We start from the raw sequence: 10,133 nt of genomic DNA, 5'->3' as shown, positions 1-10,133 counted from the left end.
GCACAGGTACCTTGACACCATGCAACTCTGGTGATCAGCTCCAATGTGTGTATATAGAGACTCTGAACAGAACAGAACAGAACAGAACAGAACAGAACAGAACAGAACAGAACAGAACAGAACAGAACAGAACAGATCAGAACAGAACAGAACAGAAGGCTCTGTCTCTCCCCCAAAAGATCTCCAAGGAGGAGAGCTCCTCTACCTGTCTCCAAGGCAAAGAAGCTGCTGGAAAGGTTCTCTAAACCCTCAGGTGCTTTGCCCAGGGCAAGAGGGGCCTGGGGGAGGGGTTTCCCTTTGCATTTTACTCGAAGCACTGAGTTTTGTTTAACTCCCCTCCTGTTGTTTCTCCTTCCCCCAGGAGCAGAGTCTTCCAGCATTTCTTAGCCTGAGCCTGAGCAGTTCTGAGATTTTTACAGCATGCTGGGCACAGTGAGAACTGAGAAATCTTACCAAAGAGTCTTGGGCTTTATATATAGTGTCCAGAGTGAAAGAGGACACGCCAGTGCCACCTTCAGCAGTAGGAGGAGCACCTTGTCTATCTGATAAGGAAGCTCATGAAGACAGGACTGCCTGTGGCTCCAGATCTTTAAAATATTGGCAACTAAAGATAAGCAGCTTGAGAGAGGAAACATGTATACCTTCCCAGGGCGCATCCCTGGGGTAGGCTTCACCAAGAGTGGATACCATTTGAAAACTGGAAACTTCTTATGTCCTAGGTGGAAATGGGCTATTTTCTAGCAGAGGTGCCAAGTAAATACTGCTTTCTCACCTCCAGTTTGCAAGATTGTATGTGAATGAGGTCCAGGGACATTTGGGGTTGAATTTTACCCAACCTCACAGTTCATATCCTGAAGTCCCACCTCCCAGCACTCTGGAATATGATCATATTCACAGATAGGGTCTCTACAATGCTAATCAAATTAAAATGATGTCATCAGAGAGGTTGCTAATCCAAGATGGCTGGTGTTTGTGTGAGAAGAGGAAGTATGAGGCCGGGAAAATGGCTCAGTCAATAGTATGCTTGCCTTAAAATCATTTGGACCTGATTTTGATACCCTGACCCATGTGAAAATGATGGCACATGCCTATTGTCCTAGCACTTAGGTGGCAGAGACAGGAAGATTCTTGGGGCTTTCTTGCTAGCCTGTCTAGAGTGTTCTAGGCCAACTAAAAAACAAGGAGGACAGCACCAGAGAGATGACATTCATGGTTGACCTGTGTCCTCGATATGCACATTTACACATGTACACCTACTTATTCAGAGAGAGAGACACACAGAGAGAGACAGAGAGAGAGACAGAGTGAGAGAGAGAGAGGACACAGACATGGCAGAGGCAAGATCACATGATGGCATAGGGGAAGCAGGCATCGTAAGTCATGGCAAGGTAGACCCCCTTTCTCACAGCTCCCAGGAGAAACTAGCTGGCCCCACTCTGAGATGGCGTCCTGGTTAGTGTGTGTTTTGTCAAGCTGACACAAGTTAAAGTCAGTGGAGAAGAGAAAAGCCTCGATAGAGGAAATGCCCCTACCAGACTGGATTCAGAGCAAACCCGTGGTGCATTTTCTTGATTAATGGTTGGTACAGGAGTACCCATCCCACTGTGGGTGGTGCCACACTTGAGCTGCTTCTCCTGGGATGTGTAAGGAAATAGGCTGAGCAAGCCAGCGGAAGTGAGAACGCCAGAAGCAATAAGCACCCCTCCATAGCCTCTGCTTCAGTTCCTGACTCCAGGTTCCGCCCTGAGTGAGTTCCTGCCATGGCTTCCCCCAGTGATGGACTGCAACTGGAAGTGTGAGCTGAAATAATCCCTTTCCTCCCCAAATTTCTTTAGGTCACGGTGTTTCATCACAGCAATAGTAACCCTAACTAAGGCAAATAGTGTGGAGCCTCATTCTTGCAAACTAAGAGAGAGGATTTAAGGCAAAATAAAACAATCCCACAAACAACAGCAAAAGTGAACCAAACCAAGGGAAAACAGGAAACAAAATGCCAACCTCATGCCACCCTCCCAGCACCCAAAAATGCTGCTAGATAATTTTTCAGGCCTTGGAGAGTAAACACAACTTTCCAAAAAGCACCAGGAAGCTTCTTGGGCCCGTGCTGGTGACCTTTCCCACTGACCTTTCTTCGAACACAGAAAGCAAAGCTATTTTGCCAAACTCAATTAGAAGACAAGAGCAATTTTCCCCATTAATTTTTTAAAAGAAATCTCCAAGGCTCATTAAAAACCGTGTCATGTCTGTAGTTCAGGGGTGTCTTCTGGCGTCTGGTGCCTGCCTTCCTGATGTGAGAAAGATCCAGACAGGATAAGACAGCATAGTCCACAAGGCATGAAAACCGGGTACCCTCTAGCATTTATCACTTGTCTAGGGAGGACAAGTGTTATTTTTCTCCAATTCTCCAAATACTGCCTAGCATATGCCTTTTAAATGTGTGGGTATTGATGGTGTTTATGCGCTTGTGTATGTATACTGTACATATATATATGTTTGTATGTACACATGTGCATGTGGAGGTCCCAAGTTGGGTATCTTCCCCAATTACTCTCCATCCTTATTTTTTTTCGGTTTTTGAGACAGGGTTTCTCTGTATTGTTTTGGAGGCTGTCCTGGAACTTGCTCTGTAGACCAGGCTGGCCTCGAACTCACAGAGATCTGCCTGCCTCTGCCTCCCGAGTGCTGGGATTAAAGGCGTGTGCCACCACCGCCCGGCCATCCTTATTTTTTGACACACAGTTTCACACTGAATCTGTTGCTCACAGATTTAGCTAGACTGGTTTTCCAGCAAGCCCCAGGTATCCTCCTATCCTTGCTAAGCCGTTCTTGTTGGAATTTCAGAAATTACCTCCCCCTTCAAGTTCAAGTTGAATTTGAGGTTTCTAAAAGTCTGAGGGAATTCTTGCTTTGTCTAACGTGGACTCTAGCCTCTGGTGCTGTTGTCCTGACAACAGTTAACTCATCTTTGACTCTGCCCAAACCCTGCTGCAGGTTCCACTCCCCTGCCAGACCCTCCTGTGCAAGCCTGAGATACCTGCACTGACTTTTTGCTCTCATTCTCAGACCTTATTTGATTTTCCCACAAAGGAACAGTCCAAGGAATCAGGATGGGGCATGCTCTAATGAGCTTGGTCAGAGAACAGAATATCTCCTACAACTCAAATCTTCAAGCTGACAATTCACTCATCTAGTTCTCACTGTTGCTTTTCAGTTAAGCCGTCAAGTTATTCACCCGACAGAGTAATTGTCTTCTTCCCAACTGTGCAGGCCAGCAGCAACACCTCCATCCTTAAAGCTATGGCTGTGCATATGTAATAGTTTGGGGAACAAACTTGGCTGAGTGATTCTGAGGGATCAGGTCCCCATGAAGATCATGACCCCTAAACCTCCAGTCAGGACTCACTGTGTGCACACTGTTGACTCTGTCAACACTGGAGAGCTCTTACCACTTCCCAAATACTCTGAGGTTTTTTTTCCTCAGAGGGGGATGCAAACTTTGGCTGTGTGGTGGGTCTAAAATATCCAGGGACAACAGACCTACCTGGAAGGTTTATTAAAACTAAGCTGCTGACTTCACTCTTGGAGTCTGCACCCAAGTATGAGACCTTGCATTTCTGTGAATGTTGGTGCTGATGCTGATAGCCTAAGAATCACATTTTAGAAACACTGTGGTAATGTAAGCATAGAATATTAATAGTCTGCTTAATTGAAATATAGGCTGACATCCCATTAAAATCAGCAATTATGCTCATGTTGTTCATTCATTCATTGGCCACTCATAGACCACCAAGCCATGGGGATTGTCTCATGTGTACCTTAGACTTGAAGTCAGTTTTGTCAGATATAAGTATGGCTTGCTTCTAGATTCCACTTGCTTAGAATATACTTTTCTACCCATTTCACTTTCAATTTGTGAATATCTTTTCCAGTGAGCTGTGTTTCTTGCAGGCAGTAAACTGTTAGATATTGCATTTAAATGATCAGCCAGTCTACACCTTTTAACTGGAGCATTAAGTCATTTACATGCAAGACCATAAATGAAACATGTAAGTCATTTCTGCATTTTGTTTGTTTTTTCTAATTATCATTTGCTCTTCAGTTCTAGTGGACCTTTTCTCTTGTGTGTTCTTACTGTTTTGCTTACCTTCCTTTTCTGTGGGTAGGGTGCCTTTATGTAGCATTATTACCTTGATGGTCAGGAAATCCTTTAGTCTGTGCTTTTCTTGGAAGCTCTTTGGTTTTCCTCAGTTCAGAAGGATAACTGCTGTAATTTAAGCTGGCTGCTGTTTTCTTCCAGGACTTGAGATACATTATTCCATGACCTCCCTGCTTTCAGAGTCTCTGTTGAGAAATCTATTATTCTAATGGATTTGCCATTTTTAGTGAGTTGGCACTTCTCTCTGGCAGTTCTTAAAAGATTTCTTCATTCTGTCTTCTTGGCATTTTAACTTAACTTGATGTGAATTTCTGGGCATGCCTGCTTGGGATTCTAAATGCCTCCTGAAGTCGTATGTCCAACATTGCTTCAAGATTTGGGTAATTTTCTATTATTATTTCACTGATTAGATTTTCTAAGTCTTTATTTTGGGCCTTGATATCTTCTGTGCCCGAGGTAAGTATATTTGTCCCAGAGACTCATATATTCATACATAATTTCTTATTTTTTTATTGTGTTGTGGGTGTTCTAATTAGTGACCCTTATCCTCAAGCCTCAGAATTCCCTTTCCCACATGGTCTGTTTGTGATACCTTACACTGAGTTTTTTATTTGAGTTCTTTTCACTTCCAAGATTTCCATGGTTCTTTTTTAAAAAGTGTACTTCTTCACTGAACTTCCCACTTACATACTTTACTATCACTACTCAATTGTTTTCTGTATTCTGTTGTAATTCATGTCTCTTGGAAAGCAATCCCTTGAGCTGTTTGTTTGGTGTCTCATCTTCTTTCGTGTACTTGAGGTTAGCTATTGAGAATCGTGACCTTTGGGAAGAGCCACATTGTTTTGTTCTCTCGGGTTTCTTGTGCTCCTCTGTTGATGTTGATATTTGAGCATCTGTTTGGACTCCTCCACTTTTATGCCTAAGTTGTGTCAGGAACCAGCCTCTTTGGGCTGTCAGGTTGTTTGGAAGTGTTGAATGCATCCCAGTTGGGTTTTGTTGTAAAGTTTTCCTGCCGTTTCATTGATGGCAATTTGTGTATTTGGACACAGTCTCAGCGCATCCTGTGTTTTTCATTCCCTGTGGGTGTCACAAGAATGGAGTATTTCTAGGTAATCAGGCAGATTCGTAGTAGACAGTGGAATATATGGAGTATGCCCTGTGCTTACTCATCAAACCTTAGTATCTTAGAGTGTATTGAAGTGACCCGTGCTATAGTCTCTCGCAGGCGTGGTGTCCACGGTACTTTTGTTGTTTCTCTCTGCTGTGGCTCTATGGTGAATGTTCAGGATAGGTCTTCAACATCACCCTTCCCCAGCGGGTCCTACTTGGATTCCGATTGTTGGGTGTTTTCTAAGAATCTTTCCTGTTCGTTGGGTTCAGGTACTTCTGAAGTAAAGTGGGTTGTAGAGCATCTACACTCTTTGTGTGGGCTGAGAGCAAGGCTCAGAGCAGAGCATCTACACAGCATACTTGAAGTCATGTTTGATCCCAGGCCACAGGTTGAAAGGAGATAACAGACAGCGGGAGATGTAACACATACAGAATGAATGCATACAGAAAGAAAATAAAAACCTTAGCTGTAGCTGGGTGGTGGTGATGCACGCCTTTAATCCCAGCACTGGGGAGGCAGAGGCAGGAGGATCTCTGTGAGTTTGAAGCCAGCCTGGTCTACAGAGTGAGTTCCAGGACAGCCAGGACTATTTCACAGAGAAACTCTGTCTTGAAAAACCAAAAACTAACCAACCAACCAACTAAAAACAAAAAACAAAACTTTAGCTGTAGCACACATGAATGAACACATGCAGAAAGAAAATAAAAACCAAACATCAAGTGTAACATCCATGACTCTGATGGCGACAGGAAGGACAGGGCAAAACAACAGAGACAAAGAAGTTTCAAATGTAAGCAATGGAAGAAAATGCTTGCTGCCAAGCATGCTGACCTGAGTTCAACTCCAAGACTCACACAGAGGAAGGAGATAACCGGCTCCCACAAGCTTTCCTCTACACACTAAATAAATGGATGTAAGAAAAAATTAGAGGGAAGAAAAATTAGAAATATTACTATAAAGAATAAAGACTTAGGGAAGGTTGTAACACAATGAAAAAGACAGAGAGAATATAAACTAATCAGACAATTTGGCTAAAGGAAAGGATAACAACAATATACATGTAAATAGACAAGAACTATGAGCAAATTTTTAAAAGGATCCTAAGATCTTAATATAAAACAAAGAAAGTGTTGTCTCATCACTCCCAATAGTCACAACTTCTGTCAGTCTGGACCTGTTTTCTCTGTCTTCTCAGGCTGTGTGCCTCTTGGAGAGGGCAAGGACTGGGGACAGTCACCTTATCATTTTTCTGTATTGCCTTGTTAGTAGGTCAATACTAATGGTTTGGGACTGGAAACGACTGTGATAACTTTGTCTCTCTGCTCTACAAGATAGCATGGAACCCAAATCGCTCTGGCTGGAGGCTACTTGACAGATCAGCTCTGCCCATGGGACCAGAATGATGGCTGTGCTATCAAGTTAGGGTCCCAAGAAACCCACACAGAGAGTGGTGCAGCAAATGAGACCATGTGGGGGAGGCAGCAGATCCCACCAAGCCCAGTGGTTGCTGGAAGCCCCATCCTTCACGCATTACAGGACTGCTCAGTCTCCTGAAGTTATTTTCTTTGCTGGCTACCTCTGCTTCCATTCCTTAAAGGGAAAGCAGGTAAGCTCCTCCACTCTCCTCTGGGTCACCCACGCTAAACCCACTGCATATACTTTTTAGTGGTTTTGCTTCCATGGAGCCAGGCCAGAGCTACTCTGGGTTACAAGGTAGGGGCTGGCTGGGACAGCATGGGAATACTTGTTATGGATTCCAGGGGAGAGGAAAATGTAGGGACTTAGGTTTTCCAAAGCAGCAAGTCCAGGTTCAAGCTTCTCAAAAAGGCTCCCTGTCACAGTTCCAGATTTCTGCATTGAGCATGCACAGACCCTTTCAAGCCCAGACTGGCTTTGCAGCTATGCAGATCCCAGGTCACCAGAGCTGATGCTTTTGTTCTTTGTATTTCAGTGCCAAGTTTCCCAGCTATGCCTCTCCCTCTTTCCCTGTGAGCCCATCCCTCGCCTGAACCACGAAGCTGGTGCTGGTACAGCACTCTTTCTCTGTTCCAATAACCTGCATCTTTGGGTCTCTTCATCTGTCTGCCCAATACTGAACTTCCGTACATTTCTTCAGCCACAGACTTTGCTGAGAACTGGTTTCTGGCTGTTTTGATTGAGAGACACAGATAAGCCAGAATGCACTGTTTGCTTCTAATCCTGCCTCTTGCTGGTCATTCTACTTTCTTGCCAAAGGGTTTTTTGTTATTCATAAGTGAATGTTTCCAAGTGTCCATGCTGTGAGTTCAGAAAGCCCTTCCATGAGGACAGGTCACAGAACCCATTCCTCCACATGTAGGGGTGCCTACTCCAGCTTAGCCATGGAGAAGAGCCTTCCTGAAGGGGACACCTGAGTGGGATGTTGAATAATGGTATAACTGAGTAAAGACTAGAGAAAGTATTCTAGGCAGAGGTCAGCCATAGTTAAGAGCTGAGGTCATCAAATGTCACCATGTGTCCAGGGATCTAGGGGCACTTGGGGAGGATGGATGAGACTAGAGTGACTGGAGATGAAGCTGGAAGGAACCCTGGAGTCTGGGACATAGGTTCTTTACATATTCAAGAGAAGTAGAATCTTAGGCACTGTGGTAGTTAATCTTGATTGTTTATATATATTCTTAATTTAGGATCATCTAGGAGATGCACCTCTGGTTATGTTTATGAGGGTGTTTCCCAGAAGGTTTAGCTGAATGTGGATGGCACTTGGACTGAGATCCGGGACTACATGAAAAGGAGACAGTGCGTTGAACATACCTTTCTGCTTACTAACGGCTGGTGCAATGTGACCGCCATACCTTTCCATCCTGGCACACTGTACCCCTCTTAAACGACAAACCAAACTAACATTTTGCCATAAAAATAGGGGAATGTAACTAATACACACATCCCCTGGGGAGCTCCAGGAGCCTTGGAAGTGGGGCTATCATGAGACTTGTGTTTTCCTTGGGTGGTGGCGATGGGTTAGGGTACTTGCAGGGTACTTGTAGCAGTACCCATGAATCCCACAGTCAGTATTATCTTTAGCTGAGGACTAGAACTTACCTGCAACAGTGAAAAATTCTGCAGACCTCCCTTGCTGATTTGGATTTCTCAAGCTCTGCTTTTTGAAGGCAATCGCAGGCCTGTCAATCTCCTGAAGTTATTTTATTGACTGGTCACCTGGGCTGCCACTCTTTAAAAGGAAAGCAGGCAAGCTCCTCCACTCTATTGTGTGTCACCCACCCTAAACCCCTGCACGAGTTTTTCAGTGAGTTTGTTTTGGTGTAGTCAAGTCAGGGCCACTCTGGGCTACAAAGTAGATGCTCTAATCAAGGGTAATTCCTGGAGCTGAAATTAAGACAACAGAAAGCTTTAAAAGTGATCAGAGGCACTTCTTTTCTCCAGGTCCACAGGGCTGCAGGACCCCCAAGAACCTTTCTTCCAATAGGCATTAGCATCCCTTCCTAACTCCTGACTGGCCCAGGTTGTGGGAAAGCCAGCGATTGCAGATGTCCAGGTGCCTGTGGACCACATAAGCTAGAGTATTTCTCCAAATGTGTGCTTCTTAGAAAGTGCTACTACCACGAAGAGCATTGTGTTAGGTGGACAGCTAAAGACATCCCTCAGAGCTCTGTCCAAAGCGTGTGGTGTTAGGTACATAGATAGTGTGTCCCTCAGAGCTCTGTCCAAAGCGTGTGGTGTTAGGTGGACAGCTAAAGACGTCCCTCAGAGCTCTGTCCAAAGCGTGTGGTGTTAGGTACATAGATAGTGTGTCCTTCAGAGCTCTGATTCCTGTACTCAGTCAAAGGCTAATCAAGGTACTCCTGTGAGGGTGCTGTGAAGATGCAATTAAGGTTGCTAATTAGCTGGCTTCTACATAGGAAGATGAGCCTGGGTTGTACAGGTGGGCCACATAGAAAAGGCCAGGACAGAAGAGATTGTAAGAAGAAAGGTTGGATGTGCTTTTACCAGTCACAAACAAGGACCAGAAAAAAGTTTCTAGAAGTGTGAACACTCCAATTCTTAGTAACCAAATAGAGACCTCAAGCCAACAGTCTGAATAGTCATAGCCAGATAATGGTAGCCAGGATCAAAGATGACATCTCTCAAAAGTCTACAAACTGGCTGGGGAGGCAGCCTGGCTGGTTAAGTGCTTGCCATACAGGCATCAAGGCATGAGTTCAGATCTGAGCACCCATGTAAAATGCCAGGCATGACAATTCATGTTCTAATTCCTAGGCGGGAGAAATGGATCCCTGGAGCTCACATGCAGGCAAACCATTCATATCAGTGAGGGGGAAAAAAGGATGCAAAGCCAATGAGAAAACATTGTTTTGCCCACATGCAGTCTCAATACTGCTCTTACCCTGGTTGATCACAAACCTTCAGCTGCCCCACCCCCAAGTCAGGTCATGTCCCCTCCCCCAGTCTCTCACTTAGAGAAGTGACAGGCCCCTTCAGAGGCTTGTTAGAGCACACAAGTCTCAGTGGGGGAAAAAAGCCAGCAAGCCTGGAGCCTCCTTGCAGCTTTAAAAAAGGTTTATGCTCTCTGCCCTTGGCATGTGGACTAGGCCAGACTAAATCGAATGGTGTGGAACTTGCTACCACCCTCTGAAAACCTCAGTGAGTAAGGAACTTCCTCTGTTTCCCAGAAGCTGAAGGTCCTGCTCCTATTCTCAGGATCCCTGCCATTGCTGTGTATGGTGACTGTCTCTCCTGGTGCTCTCCACTTGTACCGGTCATAATACAATTCCTCTTGTATTTTTAAAAGAAGTCTTGTGTTTTGAAGGAAGGTGTTCTCCCTGCACCCTCACCTCTGTTTTTTTTCCTCCCTCTCCTCCCTCA

At 44.8% G+C, this 10,133-nt stretch overlaps 1 long non-coding RNA gene across 1 annotated transcript; it reads left to right on the top strand.

The window, feature by feature from the left end:
• Positions 1-86: 86 nt before the first annotated feature.
• LOC121137560 lies at positions 87-777 on the top strand. The gene is made up of 2 exons (XR_005874842.1): positions 87-253; positions 362-777. It is a non-coding gene; the product is annotated as an uncharacterized LOC121137560 (long non-coding RNA).
• Positions 778-10,133: the final 9,356 nt, after the last annotated feature.

The sequence above is a fragment of the Mesocricetus auratus genome, unplaced genomic scaffold, assembly GCF_017639785.1.
Source record: "Mesocricetus auratus isolate SY011 unplaced genomic scaffold, BCM_Maur_2.0 Super-Scaffold_100691, whole genome shotgun sequence".
In the NCBI taxonomy this organism is placed as follows: domain Eukaryota; kingdom Metazoa; phylum Chordata; class Mammalia; order Rodentia; family Cricetidae; genus Mesocricetus; species Mesocricetus auratus.
Note: the sequence above shows the minus strand (reverse complement) of the source record. Positions and strands in the feature narration are given on the sequence as shown.